Raw genomic sequence first — 24,520 nt, 5'->3', positions numbered from 1 at the left:
AGGAAGAAAAGAAGGAGAGGAGGAAGGGAAAGAAAGAAACTTATGATAAGGTGTACCTCAAAGTGTTATTTATGTAATATTACATAATGCAATTAAAACTGACATTGACTATGGAGTATATATACACACATATATATAAAATGTATAATTGTATGTGCATATATATGTTATATATTGAATATATTTTCAGATTATTTTAAACTTTTATAATCTTGATCTCATTTGGGAGAACTTTATTTTATTAATACAGTTAATATAATAAACTATACACAGGGTGGGGCAAAAGCAGATTTATAGTTGTGAGTATCAAAAACAGTTATGCTTATATTATTATTAATTAATTATTGTATTATTTTCCATTAGAACAAGTATAAACCTATTTTGGCCCACCCTGTATTATTGTCATGAGTAAATCTATCAGATTTTCTAAGATTATCTCCATTTGAAATACTATTTTCCATCATTTCCACTATTGTCACCCTCATACTTATTTCTGCAAGATATATGAATCTTGATTATCACAAACACCAGTGCTATGATGGAAAAAAAATTAAAGATAATTTAATTAAATTTTTAAAGATAATGTGTGTATAAAATCACTGTGAGCATACTCTAGAAATATATATCTTTTCTACTATAGTTTATAAATAGTAACATTTCATTTTTGCAAAATACAAAAGCAGCCAAATCAAAGTATTTCTAAGAACTTTTGTATAAAACAAAGGGAGCTGTGTCAGACTATCACAATTCTAGTGTCTAAAAAAGGATTACGGGACGAATAAAGTCAAACATCTTGTTCCATTGAGTGTTTAAGGATGTCTCTCATAACATGAAGAGGAGTTAAGTGTGAGTAGGGAGGGAAATCTCTCAGACAGTATTGCTGAGAGTTTTCTCAAGCGGATTCCCGGACCCCCTCTGGGCCTTTCTGAAACACTCCTTTTCTGCAAATACGATAAGTCAAATCCAGTATCACTTGTCCTAGGAGAAACAAACCTAAACAGAGAATTAAATACAATATGAAGGGTATCTGTGCTTAAGCTGAAATATTAAATAACAAAAAGAACATCTGAATGCTTTCCTGGGACTTCTATCTCAGGTTATTACATATAAATATAAATGAAATAAATTATATGCTTGGCAGGTTATTATATATAAATATAAATGAAATAAAATCAGAGATTATGAACATTTAGTTAAGTTAGTTGCTACCATGTTAGTCTAAAAAATATGTTGGAAGGGAAATATTTATTCTCTAATTTAATAAAAGTAATTATAATGTATTTTAGTGAAAGCGTTCTAATATACATTGGAAATTGTTTTAAAGGTATATGCTAGAAAATATTTCAGCTTCTACTTGGTTTTTATTTCTCATTGAAAATTTTATCTTTCCATTTCTCCTTGTTAGTTATCTGTGTTTTGAAAGAGACTTTCCTACTTCTTATTAGGGTCATACTTGAGCACTAAATGAAGAAACAGACATTCAAACAGATTTGGGAAAATATTTTCCTTTGAGGCTTATCAATTTAAGAAAAAAGGGAAAATATTATTAAATGGATTGATACATATTAAACAAGGCTGGGAAATTAAATAGCAAGTTTATTTAATATATTTTATGTGATAAAGTATATGAGAACTGCTACCCCTAATATGATGACATTTAAATTTAAAAAGTTTTATGAAAAATTATATATGAATTAATTTAAACATTTCAAACATTAACATAAAATTGGAAACAAGATACTTAAAAATAAATTCTGGTTACAAACAACTAGAAAAATTCTCTATAAACATTCTTACGTATATACCTTTTTCATTTTTTTATGAATAGAGATGGCATATAAGAAAAACATAAGTTTTAAATGGTCGGGCTAAAATTTGGTCATTAGTGTCAGCAAGTTTCTCTCCAAAAATAATTTGTTGTGTTGTGTGTTTGTTTTTCAAAATAACATGTACAATGAAATTACATTATTTTAAAGAACTAAATATAAAGTCAGAGGAATATTCAACTCTCAGTAAATAAAGAAAGCTGATGCAAATAAATATACTTTAACCCCTTGTCGTGTTCGTTTAGGAGCCTGGAAAGAGACAGGAACATGAAAGGCACTTTTCTTCTGTCTCACGGGACCCATAAAGCGAAAAGGTTAATCATCCCTCCTGGATTTCTGTGAGCATCTAACTTTAAAAAGCGTTTATAGTCCATTAATATTTGATAGAGGATAACCTCAAAATAGGTATTTTTAAAGTATTTAGTTTAAAAGTCTTTCCTTTATGAATGGGATGGAATCTTGTGAAGAGCACTGAGCTGCAGAGTAAAACACAAGGTAGCATGTCAGGAATGGCAATAGAGAGTTTACGGTAGCTTGCAACAGTGTTCTCCGTCTTTCTACTACTAAGTATACCTGCACATAATGTTGCCATTTGCCTTCCCAGTGGCCGTCGGTAGAGAAGGCAGAGTATTTATTATCACCTTATTGACCATGTGACTTGCTGGGACAATAAAATGCTAACAGATGTGGCATAAACAAATAGAGGTTTTAAAATAGACTTTTGCTGTTTGGCTTAGTCATTTGGGTTTCTACACATGCCGTGAAAAGAACCTGCCCTGGGTAATCGTTGGTCCCCAGAAAGATGAAGGCAAATGAAGCCCAAGAGTCCTGTTCAGCCCAGTTCAGAACAGGTAAGTCTAATTGAGAGCAACCAAAATGCAGTGAAGAACCAAAAGCCAGAAAAGTATTTGTTGCCGAAAGCCATTCAGCTTTGGGGATCATTTGAAACACAATGTTATCACAATAGCTAAGTGATAGTTTGTAAAACTTTGGTGAATCACTCAGGCTCTGGAGCCAAACTGCCTGTGCTTTAATTTAACTACACTGTTTTTAATTGAATAACGTTAGTTAAATTGCTGACATTTTACTGTAGGATTCTCTATTAAGAAAGGAAAGTGTAAATGCATTAGGTATTGTATGAAAATTACATGAGCTCAGATATAATATGTTTGGAACAATATCTGGAAAATAGTAAGTTCTCATTATATATAAATGTTATAGTTATTAATAACATCCCAAATTTTATATACTTTCACCTAAAATGGTGATCTTTAGGTAAAAATAAATTAACCTTCAGTGTCTATACATACATAAAATAACTAAAAATTTATAGATTATAAACGAGTGTCATTCCGAATCTCACATGTTAACTGCTAAGTGATTGAATTACCTGCAATGACTCAACATTTTAATACTTTTCTGACATCATAGAGAAAATTAAAGTGGGTGACCACAATATTAGGATATAATCAAGTTTTGAAAATTCTGAATGCAAAGACATTCAAATCTGTATTTCCTGTTGCAGCTATAATAAATTACCCCAAACACAGTGACTTAAACAGTACAAATTTATTATCTTACAGTCAGAAGGTCAGAAACTCAAAATGGATCTCACTGGACTGAAGTTAAGATGTGCTCAGGGTAGGATTACTTTCAGAAATTCCAGGGCAGGGCCCAATTCCCTGTTATTCCATTTTTAAGAAATTGCCAATATTTCTTGGCTCTGGCCCATTTTTCCTTCTTCAAAGCTAGCACTGCTACGATCTCTCTTCTGCTTTCTCACCATTCCCTTTCTCTTTAAGAACCGTTGGGATTATATCGAGCTAGCTCAGATAATGCAGAATAGCTTTATGTTAAGATCAGTTGATTAGCAAATGTAATTCCATCTGTATTTTACTTCCTCTTTGCCATGTAGTCTAGTATTCACGAGTTCTGGAGACTGGATGTAGGTATCTTTAGAAGAGGCACTCTTCTGCTTAATTCAGATAGTCAATTTAATTTCTAAGGATAAAATGGCATTCCCAATTCTACTTATTGCAGTGAAAAATAAGAATATATTGCTATAATATGTTCATTTTGCCACAATATAATTTGTCTTTGTGTTGCTCTGGATTTCAGTCTTCATTGGGTGACTTTGAATATCTTCCTATGTGTTACTTGTCATTTGCATGCAAGTACATATTCCTTTGAAGGAGAGTCTTTTTAGTGTAAAAATATGTATATCTTATTTCCATCAGTAAAATATTCCAAGAGATAGTACTGTATATTTTATATACTGTTGGGAACTTCCCTGCCTGGTATCAGAAGCTGTAACCCCCACCAAGGCTAAGGCTGAGGGAGTTGCCTTGGACCATAAGCCAGCAAGGAGACAAAAGCTTATCTCCCTGGCAGGAGCGCTGCTTCTGCTGCTTCATTCATAACTAAACCCCAAAGCTTGGTCAGTTAGGCAATGATGGGTAAGATTCCCCAAGGGGGAAATGATCTAAGACAGGTACAATCACATAGGAGGCCCCCAAGAAAGGACTTTGGAGGCTACAGCAAAAGTGGGTGATGGACCCTCACCCCTTGGCTTGACATAGCCCAAGTCCTCAATGTCTGGGGGAAAATCTCCTTATCCCTTGGCTGTCTTACTTCCCTTGCTCCACCTAAGCCTGAAACAATGACAGGGTGGTGCATCTCTGTGCTGGAAAGGGCAGGTTCCCCGGGGTGATCAGGCCTAAGAAAGAATATGTAAAATCCTGTGAAACCTGCTTTATTTAGAATGTTCTCTGGGCCCTGGCTGGCATAGCTCAGTGGATTGAGCGCGGGCTGCGAACCAAAGTGTCACAGGTTCGATTCCCAGCCAGGGTACATGCTCGGGTTGCAGGCCATAACCCCCAGCAACCGCACATTGATCTTTCTCTCTCTCTCTCACTCTCTCTCTCTGTCTGTCTCCCTCCCTTCCCTCTCTAAAAGTGCATAAATAAAAAATCTTAAAAAAAAAAAAAAGAATGCTCTCAGTTGAATGATAAGGGTCCAAGGAAGAAGGTAGTTTGTTCCTTGAAGTCTTACAGCTCTTTGACCCTGACTCAAAATAGACCCTCAGAGTTCCTTGTTATCTATTGTTTGATCCTTACTTCCTAGCAATGAGTAATGAGCTTTTACCTGAATTCTTATTCAAACGAAACCAATAAAAGGCCTCTCCAGAGGGGGAATGGGGAATGGCGCGCTCTCCCCACCAGGGAGGGTGGCCAAGCGGCATGCTCCCCACGTGAGGAGTGGCCCTGCTGTTCCTATTCCCCCACAGGACTTGGTTGTCTGTGTGTATGTTTTTAGCATGTTTTGATGAGCCTCAGCAGCCAAGATGGATACTGCTGGCCGGTATCCTCCACAATATACAAGTATGCATTTTGAAAATCTTATTTAGAAAACTTCCTCATAAGAGATGTGCTTTTCAATTAGCTGACTTGGGATAAAAAAATCAGTTTACATCTTTTGTTTTTTTGTCTATAACATTATACAAGTTTTTATTTTTAATCCACTATTTTTTTACCCTCTTACTTTAATACTAGTCATGTTATATTAGTGTATATAATAAAAGATTCTTTTTTATGAAATGAAGTAAAATTCCATTGGGTAATTTTTGTCTAATTATGGCATTTCAAATAATCTATATGAGATTCAGTTGAAACATGAAATCCATCAAGACCTATATTTTGCTTTCATTTTTAATATCAACTTTGTATTTTTGTATTGCTTTTGTTTTATACATTGAATTCTAGATATAACTATTTTTAGAGCAAGAAATGAAATACTTTATGATTTGTTTTTAAAATGTAGCTAAAATGCAAGTATGATACAATTATTTTTATATAAATATGATCAGCAGTGCATCATACAAAGAATTAAGGAAAAATCTTAATTTAGGACATAAATCTGATTTCTTTCAATCTCTTTTACTTCTTCCTGGGATATGGGGAAGAAGAAGTTATTGAAAGTTGGAGGGATCCATTACTATTATAATCACTATTAGGCTTTGAGTCCTAAGCATCACTTGACAGCAAAATTTTATCACTCAAAATCCTCCTCTTCTCTTTTTTAATATATTTTATTGATTATGCTATTACAGTTGTCCCATTTCCCCCCTTCACTCCCCTCCACCCTGCACACTCTCTCCCACCCACATTGCCCCCCTTTAGTTCATGTCCATGTGTCATACTTACAAGGTCTTTAGCTTCTACATTCCCCATACTATTCTTACCCTCCTCCTGTCCATTTTCTACCTACCATCTATGCTACTTATTCTCTGTAACTTCCCCCCGCTCCGCTTTTCAACCCTCTTTTAGTTATTTTGTAATATGTCATACCAACTATTCGATTTAATACGGTATCTACAGTTTTACTCATTTCTTAAATGCTGAGAACACGTTGCCTAAAAATTATTTATTGCCGTGACCATTCAGAACAATTCAAGGATAAATTCTGCTGCCAGAGGGACTTCGCTAAAGAAAATTAACAGTGTCCACCATGTAACCTTCCAATATGAGAGACAAAGACATATTGCTGTGGATTCTGGAGCATAACAGAAAACACCAGTTACTCTGAGCTTTTCAAAGCCTGTAGGCCTACAAATAGCAAAAACTACATGATTTAAAAAGAATGCTAAAATCACTAAGAGGTATAATGGAGCACTTTTGAAGTCAACAGGGTTTTAATGCCAAGGCTAGCAAAATTGGAACTGTTATTGAAACCTATTCTAACCATGAGGTCATTGCACCTTTTTAAAGACAGAGAATACATTCTAAGGAAAATAGCTACTAGACAAAATTCAACTGGAAAGCCATTTGTTTGGGGGTTTCAACTTGACAGGCCCATTTAAAAAAAATACCATAGTCCCTCCAACTGTTTTAAGAAAACAAAATGTTATAATGTTATAGGTCACTTTGAACACAGCATCTTTATCTTATTTATGCATTTGTTTCTCTTTGATTTTAAGATCCTCCAAGGGAGAGTTTTCTTCCTCTGTTCTCGGCTAGTTCTGATCTATGCTATTTTCAAGCATTCTTAAGTCTACAGGGCTTACATTTATGGCTTTAATTTTCAGTGTCATGTTCTTTCCAAATGCCAATAAAATCTAACTTTACAAAACACAGAAGCAGGAAACAGTTGAATGTTCCTTTAATTGGCCTGTCCAAAATAAAAATACACAAGTTACCAGTAATTGTTCATTTTTTTGACCATGAAAATAAGAAAAAGACATATTTTTAATGGCAAAGTATTCATTCTACCTCCTCATTAAATTCAAAATATTTAATTCCAAATGTATCTGAAGGAAATTTAAACTTTAAAAACAATGGTTTCATACTAATCATATTTATTCTAATGAGAAGTGCCTAGATAAAACAGAATTTAAAATATAGTGTATATGAAAAGGAATATTTACAGCACAAACCAATTTTCTCTTAGTCCCTTGGGCATCCTGAAGTTAATTATGGCCAAAATAACTCTATTTTATCTAGTATTTGAGAATCAAAGAACACAATTGTTTGCCACTACATTTTTTAATTTAAAAAGCTTTGTCAGATGATATGATTTAAAAAATAATGAGTAATAATAACATTAAATGAAAAGCCCCAGAGCATGAAAATATTACTGTAAATTTTAAATGTACATATTCATGGCATTACCCAAATATATAGTCAGAGGAAGGATATATTTTGACAAAATAAAATTAATTTAATGTCTTTGCTGGAAAAATATTCTGCAAAATCATATTGCATATGCCATTCCATTGAATTTGGGGGAAATGTATAATGAATGAAAGTTTGAAGTTTTGCATTATTTATGTCTTAATATCCACAAACTCTTTCCATCACTCATTTATTTTAGTTCAAATCCAGAAGTTCTAATTCCATCTTTGATTAAACAAAACACGTGCATGCATAAGGCAATGGTGAATCTAAACAGAATCACACTCACACTATCTGAAAATATATGCCACCAATTTTCCAAGTTAATGTTTTAAATTTTTTAAAAAATAAAACAGACTGATTGACACATTTTAATGTAAAAGCATATCTCGAAGGATTTTTGTTTATGCTTTTCCTAAACACTCACTTCCACTTATCAAAGAAGTATGGTGATTCTCCTGAAACACTCTCTTTCCTAAGGATGTAATTTGTATATTCATCAGTACTTGCTCAAATTTTCTTAATTACCAGTTTCCTCCTCAAGATGCAGCTGTATGCAATGGCATCAATTCTTTCATGACCTAAACACATCCTTCCAAACTTTTCTAACTACCCCCACCAAATGGTTTGTTAGAAAAGTAGAAGTCTCTCTCTGAAGGAAATGGAAACTATATTATCAAATTACAAATTACACACTGATGTGAAAATGGCTACAAAACTACTGATTCTTCAATTAGATTAAATTGATTTAAGCATGGTGGTGCCCTCTGATTAAGTAACAGAATTTGAGTGGGAGTGTTGGGAAGTATTTCTAGGCTTGATCCATGAAACTTACTATACTCAATCCTCCATGCGTTTTTCCTTTCTTTGGACATCATTGTCCAATGCACATAAAGCCCAGGGGTCAAAAAACACAAAGGCTCAAATAAAAGCAACTCTGACTTGTCTATCGCAACAGAAAGAATGACACAGGCCATTCAGAAAACACTAGCTTTGGGATTTACCTGAGTGAAAAATGAACTTCACTCACATTTGAGTCTTCGTATATTTATTTATTTATTAGAATAGCTAGCACTATAGGAGCTTATACTAAAATTGGTGACTGGAAATGTCTTGCTGCTTTTACACATATCTCAAGTACATGACATTGGATTGGTGATTGGACTATGGTGATAAGAAAATAGATATTGCAAATTATAAAGCTGAAGATATGTATTATAGAATGGCAAAATATTCAGTAAAACTGTTGTGCACAAAACTGTGGGAAATTTTGAAAACAGACTGCTGATATGTACTTACTGACTCTGACTTCAGGAAAACGTATTAAAAAATGTATAGTTAAACTGTGTATTAGCTATGATTGGGATTTGTAGTAAGACATTCTAAGGTAGGAGCTCAAGCAAGAATGGACTGGTTTTCAAACATATATGTGAATAGAGAAAACGTAGAAGTAAAGAAAGTTATGCATGTGGAGAAAGGGGAACCCTTCTGTGTTGGTGGAAATGCAGACTGGTGCAGCCACTGTGGAAAGCAGTATGGAGATACCTCAAAAAATTAAAAGTGGATCTGCCTTTTGACCCAGTGATCCCACTTCTAAATGTATATCTGAAGGAACCCAAAACACTAATTCAAAAGAATGTAAGCACCCTTATGTTCACTGCAGCATTACTTACAATTGTCATGAGACGGAGGCAGTCTCAAAATCCATCAATAGATGAGTGGATAAAACAACTATGGGATATTTACACAATGGAATTCTGCTCAGCCTTAAAAAAGAAGAAAAATTTCCCCTTTGCAATAGTGTGGATAGACTTGAAGAACATTATGCTCAGTGAAATAAGCCATTCAGATAAATACCAGTGCCATATGATTTCACTCATATGTGCAATCTAGTGAACAAGCTGGCCTACCAAGCAAGACAGAGACAGGCTTATAGATGGAGAGCAATGACAGCTATGGGGAGGAGGTTAGGGGATGGAGGGAATGAACAAAAAGGAAAAAGGACTCATGAACATGGACAACAGTGTGGTGACTTCTGGGGGAAGGGAGGGTATAAGGGGATTAATTGGTAATGGGAAAAATACAGTGAAGATTAAATTTTTTTAAAAGATTTTATTTATTTGTTTTTAGAGAGGAAAGGGAGGGAGGGAGAGAGAGAGAGAAAGAGAGAGAAACATCAATGTGCGGTTGCTGGGGGCCATGGCCTGCAACCCAGTCATGTGCCCTGACTGGGAATCGAACCTGCGATGCCTGGTTTGCAGCCTGCGCTCAATCCACTGAGCTACGCCAGCCAGGGTGAAGATTAAATTTTTAAAAAAGAATAAAAGATGTATAATGTGAAAAAATAAAAAAGTTATGGATTTGCAAAGGCTTAGCAATGAAGGTTTAATAAGATTCTTTAGTTGGACAAGCATCTGTCTTAGTCCTGAGATAAAGATATTTCAAATTAATACTAGCCCACTTGCATCTTTTCCTTCAGTTTACCTCAAACAAGCCAACCTTAAATGGGAAGAGGAATATAAAATTAATAAAGCAAGCCCTGGCTGGTGTAGCTCAGTGGATTGAGCTCGGGCTGCGAACCAAAGTGTTGCAGGTTCGATTCCCAGTCAGGGTACATGCCTGGGTTGCAGGCCATGACCTGCAGCAACCACACATTGATGTTTCTCTCTCTATCTCCCTCCCTTCCCTCTCTAAAAATAAATAAATAAAATCTTTAAAAAATTAAATTAAATTAAATTAATAAAGCAAATACATAAAGAAAACCTGAGATTCACGTACCAAGAGAACTTTGTATGAATATACTGGCACATTTGAAACACCTGCAAGCATACAGTTCAGAAACATATTATATTTTGAGGGAATTGTTTTGGCAAAGAAAGAACAAATCCAGAATAAAAATAAAACCCTTTGACTTTTTTATTTCAAATCGATTTTTGATGTTCAGCGTTGCACAAGTAAGAATGTTACCGGAGGAAATAGGTCCTTCTGCACTGTCGCAGGAAAAGAATTTCAGGGACACTCATGCAGGAGGAGTTTTAAGCAACAGTGGCCAGGTTTAATCAAGTGAAAAGCGACAGTACACTCCTGGACAGACAGAGCAGGCAGCCGAGAGGGCAGTGGCTGCCCTGGGGTCTTTGTTAAACTTCTTCACGTTTCCTTGGGTTTAGGAAAGAACAGGCTTTCTTTCAAACTACCCAATCTCTTTCCTGGGTTTTCGGGGCCCTGTGTCCCTTCCTGTTGTGTGTTCACCATTTTGGCTGCTGCTGTACCTGGACTTAAGAAATTCCTCTGTACCATTTGCTGCCTTGGTCAGGGAACCCCACTCCCTTTCCCAGGTGACGTTCCTGCCTACTTGGATATTTTGATCCATTTTGCAGAACAATGTTGGTTATTCCCCAGGGGGACTGTAAAACTGTCTTTTTCCTATTTAATCAGGCTTAATCAGATGTCTGGTTCCATTCACACTCAGCTCCTTTGTTAATATCTAACCAACTTCCTTCTCTTAACAGGAAAAAGCCTGTAAAAACTCTATAGTTCCACATAGGTGATTGTTTTCTAAAATACACCCACTTTGGCTTTCACTTTGAAGCATAAAAAATAAGGAGGAATCCATCAGAAAGAAGAGAGCCAGTAATCATGAAGAACAATGTTCAGAGAGGAAAAACGGAAGAGTTTCATTAAGGTGATTCTTCAACAGTCAAACAGAAGTTCTTGCGAGGCCTGGACTGTAGGGCTTTATTATTGCTCCAGAAAAATGACTTCAGTATGTTTCTCCTTCTCTGCTTTTCCAGATGAGAATTGCAACTACAGTTTCCTAGCCCCTGCTCCTCAGTTATATAAACTGAGACATGTGAAAAGCAGATAAAATGACTTTTAGTTTATAAGTTGTCATACAATTAGGAACTCAGCAAGACCAAAGAGATAGTAGCTTAGAGATCTTAAACTTTGAGATGTTTGAAAAAATTAAATGTTTTTGTTTATCTTTTTTGAAAAGGAATTGATTTTGTTTTCTATTTCAGAGCAGGGTATTTGGCAATCTGATATTTTGTGACCAGAAGGGTTTTCCGGTGGCAGACAGGACATGTATTTACCAAATCCATTTCCTCTTCTTGGAGAACCAGTTACAGAATATTTGCTAGAATCCTTTGCATTTGGATGTAATTGAATTATAATGAATATAAGCAAAACTGATGTAAATTACTTCTTTGGCCTCTAAAATCATCCTGTGTGCATTCTCCATATATTTTCTCTTCTGTCAGTTTAATTTGGGGAAGCACAGCAACTTTGTAAACTTTACTGATGTGGTGGGCCTGAAAAATGGAACTGCCTTACTTTTTGAATTATCGCTTTGAGAAACACCCATTTTAGTCTTTATGTGACTAAAAAAATGAATAATAGAAAATAAAATATGTAATGAAAATAAACAAATAATAAAATATAGTTCCATGTTCTTACCTATGTCTTCTGTGTTCTTATAATGTTTATTTATAGTCTAACAGCTTTACCTTAGGTTATTCCCATAGGTCACTGCCAGATATGTGAAGAATTAAGATATAATATAAAATTTGTAGTTATGTCAAAATTGCCTTTTATGGTATATTTAGAGGTTTAATCTACTTTGTTATTTCATAGATCATCTCAAATAAACCTACTTAATTAAACAAATAGTGCTTGGTTGCTATTTATGTATAATACCAAGGTAGTATTAGAGATAAGGCAGTGAATAAGACAGAAATCTTGTCTTGAAGATGGAGCTCAATGACATTCAGATAAATAAAAAATAGTGACAGAATGTGGAAAGTGCCATGGTAACATGAGGAGAAAGGGCACATGAATAAGTGCGAGGTGGTAGGAGAACCTCAGAGATAAATGACTACACCTGAACATCAGGCATGAGGAGGAGGTACCCAAACAAGGTTAATGGAGAGTAGGAAAGAGATAGTGGACATGCAATCCTGTGGGTATAGCAACAAATTAGATCACGCCATATTCAAGAGTTGTGATGTGTTCTAAAGACAGAAAGACTCAATTTATAGGTTAAAATCAGAAGAGGAACAATACTGAATTGGCACTTTAGAAAGATCACTTTAACTTTTTTTTTCTCTGAATTCAGGATACAAGAGAACGATAAAAAATCCATGTTGGAGAACACATGTCTAAACTAAGGTAAGGATAGTAGATTTTAAAAAGTAGCAACATTTCAGAGGTGTAAGGAAGAACTATTAATGAGACAAGGTTGTTAAGTGCATTACTGAAGGATAAATGTGCTCAAGGTGAAAAGTTGTTAATTAATATCTAGTTTCTGGTATGATATTTCTCACTGTATTGGAGAAAACAGGAAGTGGAATTGGTTTGGGGGTAAAAATAAGTTTTTGATATAGTATGTGGAAGTATGCATTAACACTGTAAAACTAAGTGGAATTATTTTAAAGTTGCTCTGGAACTTAGACATTGGTTTTGATTAAAAATAACTATACACCGGAAATGAGTCCATCAAGGACATAGAGAACATAACATAAAATCTTGCATAGTATGTTATCCAGTAATGTAATATTTATGACATCCTCAAAACCAACATTATAAACTGTGCAACTAAAATTGTTTGCTTTTAAATTTAATACTTTAATTTTCATTTTTATGAGCTTAACTCCATGAAAATACCAACGTTGTACAAAATTTTTAAATGAAGCAGCGATATAAAATTTTGTACTTTTATCTGCTTGCTGTTGTGTACCACTCAAGACATCAAACACTCTCAAAAAGCATGATTTACTACCATAGGTCCTGAAATTTGCTTGCCTTGCGGTCCACCGTATTTTCTCTCAATCTGGCATTCCGAGGTCCCTTACACAGTAGTTCTTGATGATCTACTAAGAATGTGATGCAGATTTGTGTATTTTTAAGTATGATAGCCTCCAGGGCAAATCAATGGAAGTGCAGGGTTTCTATGCTGTCAAAGAATTACTAAAATAAACAAAGTAACTGATTAGATACACTCAGTAAATGTGGCAGTGGCACAATGTGATATTTACAAAATGTTCATAATAAATGACATGAAGGGAAAGGAGAAAATTATGAAGCTTCCATCGCAGCAAATGCTAAGAAGTCTACTTTGATTTGAAATCTGGTAATAAAAAAAGGTAGAAATAGTTAAGTAGTTAAGTATGCTATATTTGAAATGTGTGTCATAAAAGAAACAGTCCATACATGAATACAACACATGTATTCATTTTTCAAAAGCTTGATGAATTACTCAATTATATCATGCAAAAATCTGTTTAATGTAGCTGTGAAGCCATTTAATAGTGTAAATGCAATGAATCCCAGGTCATGTGACAGTCGTTGTTACATTCATACTTTCAGGCAGAACTGTGCTGACTCCTCCATTGTCTGGTTAAGGAAAAGATTTCACTGTTAAGATTTACTTACTTTATGTGGCTCTAAAGTATTTTACCACTTATTTACTGCTTTGGTTGGCATTATACATTTATTATTATCAAAATATCCTCTTGCAAGTACTATTTTTTTATGTTTGGGGATCCTCCTTATGTAATTTAATGTACATAATTAATAACTTGTCTCAGTTACATTACTCATAAGAATTTCTATAACCTGCCCTTAATGAATGGCAAGAGATATCTGTATAGAAGATAGAGATATGTTCCTCCAAAGAATTTCAGAAGGTCAGTCTGTGTTTTATAGACTACAGTAGAACCTTTGCCAGAGAAATGGGTGTGTGGCAGTGCTTGGTTGTCTGGCCATCTCACCTGTACTGTGGATAGGAAGACACTGTAAGTGTAGAACATGGAAGAACAGAATGGTTTCCTATAGGCAAGGGTGTCAGACAAAGGTATGTCTTATCTCCCTACTTGTTCGATTTGCATGCCACATTATATGAAAGATTAGGTACACTTGGAAGAAGGAGTTATGATTGGTGGAAGGAACAGCAATAACTTAGGATATCAGGTGACCCAATCCTATTGGCAGAAAGTAGCAAGGATTTGAAACAACTTCTGATGAAAGTGAAAAACAAAGTTGCTCAAGCAAGAATCCATTTTAACATCAAGGGACAAAAAAATAGATTTTTGGTCAAGATAGTGACGTAGCTAAAGATGGCTTGCCTCCTCTCACAACCATAGCAAAAATTACAACCGAAATACAGAACAACTATCGCCCAGGATCATCAGAAAATCAAGCTGTATGAAGGTCCAACAACCAAGGAATTAAAGAAGTCACATTCATCCAGAACGGTGGGAGGGGTGAAGATATGGATCAGGTGGTTCCATACCCACACATGGTAGATAAAAATTAGAGGGATATCTTAGGAGTGAGGGATCCCAGCCCTATACTAGGCCCCCCAGCCCGGAGTTCCAGTACAAGGAAGGTAAGTCCCTATGACTTCTGGCTATAAAAACTAGTAGATGTTAAGATAGAGTAATAAAATGCAGCATTCTCAGGCATATCCTTTTAAGGTCCTCAAATGGACTTAAGACTTATGCAGACATACTCCCTCTGGGCTCCAGGACTGGGGCAACACCTTAGAGGGTAACAGTGGCATACAGGGAGAAATGGAAGTGTCAGGCATCAGGATGAGTGTGGGAGAAAGCTTCTTGGACAAAACCTTGGAGGCCAGGCACTGTCCATAGTCACTTTTCTGAGCCCTCCCTCACACAGAGCCACAGACTGGAGACACTATGTCTGATACTCCATCAACCTCAGTTCACATGGGTTGCCTTGCCCAGGTGATTACTAAAGGCTCTGTCCCATCCAACTTACAGGTGGCCCTTTCTACAATAGGCCACACTGCTAAGATACGGAGTCAAAGCAGTTCTACCTAAAACACAGAAACAAACACAAGGAAACTGCCGAAATGAGGAGACAAAGAAATATGGCCCAAATGAAAGAACAGAACAAAACTCTGGAAAAACAACTTAACAAAATGGAGATAAGCAATCCATCAGATGCAGAGTTCAAAACACTAGTTATTAGGATGCTCAAGGAACTCATTAGGTACTTCAACAACATAAAAAATGCAGGCAGAAATAAAGTTTACAGTAAGTGAAATGAAGAAAAATTTACAGGGAACCAACAGTAGGGTGAATGAGCTGAGAGTCAGATCAATGGTTTGAAACATAAGGAAGAAAAAAACATTCATTCATAACAAGAAGAAGAAAAAAGAATTTTTTAAAAATAGGATAGGCTAAGGAGCCTCTGGGATAATCTCAAATGTGCCAACATTCAAATTATAGGGGTGCTGGAAGGAGAAGAGGAAGAGCAACAAATTGAAAATGTATTTGAAAGAATAATGAAAGAAAACTTCCCTAATTTGGTGAAGGAAATAGACATACAAGTCCAGGAGACACAGAGAGTCCCAAACAAGATGGACACAAAGAGGACCACAGCAAGACTCATCATAATTAAAATGCCAAAGATTAAAGATAAAGAGAGAATCTTAAAAGCAGCAAGAGGAAAGCAGAGAGTTACCTACAGAGGCATTCCCACAAGACTGTCTTCTCGAAAGCCGATTTCCCGAAAGAAACTTTGCAGGCAAGAAGTAGTCAAGTGATGAAAAGCAAGGACCTACAATCTAAATTACTTTATCCAGCAAAGCTATCATTTAGAATTAAAGGGGAGGGAGATGCAGTACTTCCCAGACAAGATAAAGCTAAAGGAATTAATCAATTCCAAGCCATTATTACAGGAAATGTTAAAGGGACTTATCTAAGACAAAGAAGAAGATCAAAACTATGAAAATTAAAATGGTAATAAATTCACAACTATCAACAACTGAATCTAAAAAGCAAACAAGTAGAGAAGAGACAGAATCATAGACATGGGGATCATTTGGAGGGTTATCATTGGGAGGGGAAAGGGTAAGAATGGGGGAAAAGGTGCAGGGATTAAGAAGTACAAATTGGTAGGTACAGAATAGACAGGGGGATGTTAAGAACAGTATAGGAAATGGAGTAGCCAAAGAACTTACATATGTGACCCATGAATAGGAACTAAGGGGGGATTGTCAAACAAAATGGGGGCTACTGGGTCGAGGGGGGTCAAAGAGGGAATATTGTGACCACTGTAATAGCACACTCAATAAAATATATACCCCCAAAAAGGAGACAAAAATAATGATTACAGAAGAAGTACACAACTTTAACATAGATATTGAAGATGTTGAACTTGTTAAATATTTTGCTTACTTTGTTTCAGTAATCAATTATAATGGAGACTGCAGCCTAGATATCAAGAGAAGGCTGAGACTCAGGAAGTCAGCAATAGGAGAATTAGGAAAGATCAGCAAGGGCAAATAAAAACAAGTCATTAGAGATGAAGTCTGAGATCATCTGCAGACTTGTATTCCCGATTACTTTGTATTGATGAGAAAGCTGGACAATTAAGACAGGAAAGCTTGACTGGCTGGGCACGAAAAAATTGATGCATTTGAAACCTGGCGCTGGTGGAGAGATCTACAGATACCCGGGACCATCAGAAAGACCAACAAGTGGGTCCTAGAAAATTATGCCTGAAACATCACTGGAGACAAAAATGAAAAAAAACTGAAGTTGTCTCACTTTGGACACATCATGATAAGGCAGAGTGCTTTGGAAAAACAATAACGCTTGGGAAAACAGAAGGCAGTAGGAAAAAAGACCAAATATGAGATGGATTAACTCCATAAGGGAAGCCATCGGCAAGAATCTGCAGGAGCTGGAAAGGGGGGCTGCTGAGGTTAGGGCGCCCATTCACAGGGTCGTCAGGGCTCAGAGCTCTCTCACGGGCACCTCACCCACACTGAGTTGCCTGTAAGTTATGATCTTTCACTGACAATTCTGATTTTTCAAAATAATAGAATGTAAATATATAATGTATTTATACAATTACAAGATTCTATTGGAAAATTCATGAAATAGCTGTTACACTTTTAGAAACCAGTATGAAATATAAAAATTCTAAATATTTAAAGATTTCTAAATCAAAAGTAAAATTTTGAAAACTATATGACATACTCTGTTTATATCTGGCTTCCCTTAGATATATCAATTGAAACATACCTTTGAGAACTACGATCACCAATATAGTTTAATTATTATTTTTCACTAAGAAATCTTTTTCCAATTTTCTCCATCTTTGAATTATCCAAGTTGAACTACACTAAAAACTTTTAAAATAACTCCATTAATCTTAGAACAATATTCCATCAGTTTTTGTGTTGTAACTATAAATTTTGTATTTTGAGGATGGCATGATTTCCTGTAATGATGCTAAACTCAGAAGTTATATCAGAGTCCAAATAGTACCATATTAATTAATAAGCTACTATTGGACATTTTCTAATCATGTTTCTTTTTACCAATGTTAAAACATGCACTATTCTTTTGAATATCTATTATTATTTGTTATTTAAATTATAATGTGATAGTTTCTATAGGTCTTCTATCAATCTTGCGTTTGTATAATAGAAGAAAAATAATAAATGTGGAGTCATAATGCATAGGTCCAAAACAATCATGTTAGGTGATTTCATTTTGAACGTTCTTCTTTGTTCATCCTCATTTGTCAAATGATAGTGACAATTATTAGCTAGGTTAACAGAATATCATCACAGAGATTCCTTCCAATTCTAAAGTCTCTTCTTTTTTTTGCAGATGGAACTCTCTATGCATGTTTTTAAATCTGCTAATTTATGGACATACTTATATTTTTATAAGTATGGCTGTTATTCTTTATTTTCATAGTTTTATCTCTCATGAGATGATGTATATCAAATCATTTTAGATATGGATAAATATTATTCCCTACTGGGTACACTTTACCGCTCTGTGAATTTACCTGTGTGAGAAGCTGTGTGTGAGAAAGGGAACCTCTAATCACATGAGACGTGTTCCCAAGAAGCTTTCCCAGTAGCAAAAATAAATATGGAGACACGGAACCCTGAAAATTACACTTTTGTTGAGTATGTTGCGGGTTTATTGCATTCTCTATAATTTGCACTAATAATACAGAAAACTGAGACCAAATATGACTAAATCTCTGAAGATATTTTAGAGGAGATAGTTTTTGAGCTGCAGCTTGTCATTAGATTAATTTCTGACATGCAGGGTTCTTTGGGGCAGCACTTTGGAGAGAGGGGATAACTGTGTTCAGTCATCAGTTGGTCTTCCAGTGCCAAAAGTATTGTGACAAATATGATTAGGACAAAGTTTCTAATGACTTTTGTATGTTTTTGGTAATCTCAAAACATTTAAATGTGAGAATGGTTATTAAGTTCTGACAAGCTACATCGAAGTGACCAAAGTTGTTAATTTTCTATGTAGGCAAATAAAATGACTTTACCCAGGAAAGGTAATTCTGAAAAAGGAAGCATGAATTGTTAGAATTGTAAGGAACCAGAGCAATCACATGAGTTAATACTGTATTCTTTGGTAAGGAAATTTTCTAGCCCATGACAGAATTTTGGTCTTACATTCTTACTGTTCTCACCTTGAATATTTATTCCAGTAAGTGTAACCGGTTTGAGGTCACCATGCAGTTTTCTGCAAATTTCGTGCTGCTTTATGATTCCATATCTCTAACAAAGTGACCCTTTAAGATATAGTAGTAACATAGAGGCAAGACTCTCTAGCTGAAATCATAAAATTTTACTAGCAATATATTCAGCATCATATCCACAAATGTCACCCAGTGGATTAAAAGTCTTAGAAAGTGTGACTGTCTTCTCTTACTTCCTCTTAATTATTCTTCTCAGCCATAATGGCAGACCTTTATCAAAAGTAGGGGAAGATTTCTTTTGCTGACCAAGACAATAAACATAGAGAACTTTATTTTACTATTTTTTTTTCCAGGAACCATTCCAGAAACACAATGTCTCCTTCTCCTCCCCAGAGAAGATTTGTTTACCTTCCAGCACAAAGAGAAGGCCTGTTTTTCTCCTTTGAAGAGTGAGCAGGTAGGTCACCAGCAGCCCTAGGTCATGTCAGCATTTCCTGATTTCTCAGCTCGTCTCTGTGACGTACCCATGCATGTGCAGGCGCCATCTGCCCCTCTCTGCATCTCTGGATGGGGCTCAGGTCTTAGGAAACCAATACCAGACATTGTTCTGGATGCCACTTTTTTTTTTTTTTTTTAAAGATTTATTTATTTATTTTTAGGAAGGGAAGGGAGATAGGGAGGGAGGGAGGGAGAGAGAGAGAGAGAGAAAGAGAAACATCAATGTGTGGTTGCTGCAGGTCATGGCCTGCAACCCAGGAATGTACCCTGGCTGGGAATCGAACCTGGGACACTTTGGTTCCCAGCCCCCGCTCAATCCACTGAGCTACACCAGCCAGGGCTTGGTTGCCACTTTTATTATGAGTTATAACTGGTCTTTGTCTTTGGGTTAGGGTTCTCATATTTTCTTGGTACAACCAACCCTTAACACAGGTTTGAACTGTGTGGGTCTTCTCATGCGGATTTTTTAAAAAATAAACATATAGGCAAAATTTTTGGAGATTTCCTTACTACCACAAAGCAGCCATATTGGTTACCGTAGGCTATCATAGAGCAGTCATATTGCTACTTCTTCATTATCAATGCGTGAGTTTTTATACCTGTAAATAAATACAAATTTCTTTTTCACAATTATCTTTCATTTTGGATGTCCAGTATTAGTAATACTTATAACATTTAAGGTGTTTTGTATCATGTAAGACAATATTGAGGTAGGTGCTGACAGACGCTTCATCTTGTAAAGAGATGATCTAAACTTATGATATCAATAAATATAGTATGATGCTGTAAATATATTCTTCCTTATGATTTTCTTAAAGCATTTTCTTTTCTGTGGCTTACTTTATTGTAAGCATACAATGTATAACCGATATAACATATAGAATATGTGTAAATCAAATGTTTCTGTTATTGATAAGGCTTCTAGTCAACAGTAGGCTATTAGTTAAGATGTTGATGAGTCAAAATTTATACGTGGATTTTTGCCCACACAGGGGGAAGGGGTCGGCATCCCTAACTCCCATGGCATTCAAGGGTCACTTGGATGTGTGTATCATATTATTGTATTATCACATGTTAATGGAGTAAAGCAAAATCTCAGACCCTTCACAGTTTTTTAAATTTTTATTTATTTAATACCTCCCTTTAGGGTGCTTTCCAGATCCTTCCAGATATGATCTTTAGGCCCTCTAGGATTTTCATTCTTTATCCTCCATTTTTGTTGTTATGGTTGGTGTACTCACATTGAACTTACTTCCTGAAAGCAGGCTACTGGAAGGCAGAATTTTGGTGACAGTAAATGCCTCTTTCCTTTGGTCCTTGCACACATTTTCTGGCCCTTAGGAAACATTCAATAAATACTGTGTTTCATTAGCATAAATTGAGCTATACTTCAAAATGTGGATGAAAAGTCTGAAATTTTCTCCTGCTTTGTTTTTTGCCTCATTTTCACTTTTCTTTGAGTTTTAAGCATTCCAATGTCATATTTCTTTATATCCAGTACTATTCCCCAAATGCATTAAAAATTGCAAAAACAAGGAGTTTTGTACTTAGTAATGTTTGTTTCAGAAGAATGTCTTTCACATTTGCTTTTGTTTTAAATCAGAGTTAATGGTTTTTCATCCCAATCAATATTTCCTGATGTAGCTATAATATGAAGCTATTTTATCATTTTTTATTATCAAAACAGGTTATATATCTTTAAAATATTTTGCATTTTGTGCATTGTTTACCTAGTTTCTAAAGGTGTGATGTGAATAAAAACCCTCTTATGAATAAACATTTTGCTATGAAAGGGATTGCATGGTGCCTGGAAGGATTAATACAATATTCATTGACTTTAAATGCTTTAGCAATAACATTTGACCAGTACAGTTTGCTTTATGCAAAAGATTATATCATCAAGCACATCATTATATCCCTTGTTCAGATGCACACTAGGCTGAACAGCCACTGGAAAAAAATATATATGTATTTAAAAGTATTATAATTCCCTTTTAAGATACTTTTTCTTCTGTTTCATTTTTAAAGACAACATTTATGTTTGATGTGCTGTTTAAATAGACTGTTCAATCAAAAATTCAAACCACTATACATATATTGAAAACAAATATGTAATAAATCTTTAATCTTTCTTCCATCTATGAAATTCTATTCAAAATTCTATAGCTTTTTCATGCAAAATGAATATCAGTATTTGGTAACATATTTTCAATAGTGATATAGTTTTCCATAAGTAATATTTCAGTTTGCTTTTTTATGTTAGTTCCACACATGGTAATCAAAAGGCATAAACATTTGTGTTTATTTGTATTCAACTGTTGAGGATGTGTTTTGGAGTCCTAGTATGTTAGAGTGTGTACGTGAATGTGCTATATGAGGTCTGTCTGGAAGAAGTCCAGCCATTGTTAATATAACAAGAGTGGTTTGCACGACATCTATGTAGCCTGGTAGCCAAGGAGAGTGGACTGGAATGCACATGAGTGAACAATGATGACTTCACCATCCTAGTCAGTGGGGGCAGTAGATGCTGTTGAGTGAGCATGTGAACTGTGTGGCTGTCACATTCAAAATGACTGAGTGAATAGAGAAGCAAATTCCATCAATTTTGCATTGAGCTGGAACATTCTTCTGCAGAAACTATTCGGATGATTCAGAAGGCTGCAGCTATGAGCAACTGGCTATTGGCAGCTTCATCACGACAACATGCCCGCTTATGTATCATATGTCATACAGAGGTTTTTAGCAAAACATCAAATCATCCGGGTGATTCAGCCTCCCTACAGCCCATATTTGGTGCCCTGAAACTTCTGTTTTTTCCCAAAACTAAAATCACATTCAAAAAGGAAGAGATTTCAGACTATCAGTGAGATTCAGGAAGATACGATGGGGCAAGTGATGGCAAATGGGAGAAATGCATGACATCCCAAAGTGCCTACTTTGGGTCTACTTTGAACACTGTACATAGGGTTGAGACAACATTGTCCTGTGTACAATGTTTCTTGTATCTTGTATCTTCAATAATTGTCTCTGTTTTTCATAGTGCATGGCTGGATACTTTGTGGACAGACCTCTTACGCTCGTACGTGTGTTTTACCTCTTTAACTGGCAAGGACTAAATTTTGCCTAGTGTTGTCATTCATTTTATATACAAGAAGTATATTTCATGTTAAGAAGAAGTTACCAAAAAGATTGCACATACTTTTAAAAATATTATTTTTTTCTAGTTCAAGAGAAATGTTATATTTACTAATGAAATTTTAATCGTGATGTTAACCCTTTATTTGTTTGGTTATACCCCATGACTAGTAAAACATGTCTTTTTTCTTAGTTCCTTAGGCTGCCGAGGTGTTGTGTTCATGTCCCCTGAGTCTCCTAGCACAAGCACTTTCTTACTGATTAATTTCCCCCTATTACATGTTCTCTCCTTCATTCCCAGAAAGAGAAACAACGTACTCTTAAAGATCAAATTAAAAAATTATCATTAACATGCCAGGGGCTTTCATTTATTTAAAATAACAACCAGACAGGAGTTATTAAATTTGGTTAAGAACATAGTCATATACAATTTAGTGTGACTTAAATTGCTGTAATTATAATAATAAATATTAAAATGTTTTTGATATGAAAAGTTATTACCTTATCTACCTGTTGTCCTCTCTGCTACTCTTCTTTGTTTTACTTTGATGATAATATACAGATTGGAATCTCCTCGAAATTAATTTTCCCCTGGACTGCTGTGGGCTTGGATTGTGTTGCCCTAACCCATTAGGGTGAGTGTCACTATGCATACATTCCCTTCGCTCCGTGGTTATCGCTCACCCTGCCAGGCTCCCAGACCCCTAACCTAACCCAAGATTCTCTCTCTGCTGATCTTTCCTGTCTCTATCAAGGGCTCTTCTCTTAATGGTATTCAAACATTTTTTAGGTTTGGAATCCTTAGCTGCATGTTCACCCCCTTTCTTAGTTGATACTTGTGTGTTACAAAGGGCAGTCTTTATTCTGCCTTCCTTCTGAGTGGGTTTTTGGATTCAGTCACATCGTAAGACCTGGAGAGGCTACTAGGGTTCTCTTAGTCTGTGATCTGTGAATACAGTGTAAAGGAAAACTCTACTGTTTCTCCTCTTCTTCCAATAATTTTCTTTTGAGACAGAATGTGCAAATTTTCCCACACATTAAGCAATTATCTGACACCAGCTATAGCTCATCCGATTTGAGTCAGTTCTGACACTATCTATCTGGAGTTAGCATCCGAGCCCATGTGTTTGTTAAAAGCTCAGTCTCACAGTTCTGACCTCACTTCAGGCACCAATCACAAGTCCAGGTTGTTGCCTGTGCTTCTGACTCACCAGCTGTAAATTGGAAGCCCCGTGGCTCCCTACTCTGGTTCATGAATTTGCTAGAGTGGCTCAATGAACTCAGGAAAACAGTTTACTTGCTAGTAATAGTTTATCCTATGAGGATGTAACTCAGGAACGGCCCAATGGAAGAGACGCACAGAGCAAGGTTTGTCGGAAGGAATGCAAAGCTTCCATACACTCTCTGGCTGCACTACCACCCAGGTACCTCCACGCATTCACCAGCCTGGAAGTTCTCCTAACCCCATCAGTTCGGGGTTTTTTAAGGAGGGTTCATTATTACACAGACAAGAGTGATGGAATGATTGACTATTGGTGGTTTGACGCCATCACCAGCCCCTCTCCCCTCCCTAGGGGTTGCAGTTCAGGAGTGGGGCTAAAAGTTCTCACCCTGTAATCACATGGTCGGTTCCCCTGACAACCAGCCCTCATTCTTAGGGGCTTTCCAAATGTTACCAAAGCAGATATAAACTCAAGTGTGGTTGAAAGGAGTTATGAGTAAACAAAAGACACCATTATCAAAATTTCAAGCGTTTTAGTCCCTCTGTGTCAGGAACAAAGACGAAATACATATTTCTTTTTATAAATCACAACATCATGTCTGGTGTATTTATACACTTATTTATGTCTTCTTTGATTTCACCAATGTTGGATAGTTTTCAGTACTAATCCTGTATATCTC

The sequence above is a fragment of the Phyllostomus discolor genome, chromosome 8, assembly GCF_004126475.2.
Source record: "Phyllostomus discolor isolate MPI-MPIP mPhyDis1 chromosome 8, mPhyDis1.pri.v3, whole genome shotgun sequence".
Taxonomy (NCBI): domain Eukaryota; kingdom Metazoa; phylum Chordata; class Mammalia; order Chiroptera; family Phyllostomidae; genus Phyllostomus; species Phyllostomus discolor.
Note: the sequence above shows the minus strand (reverse complement) of the source record.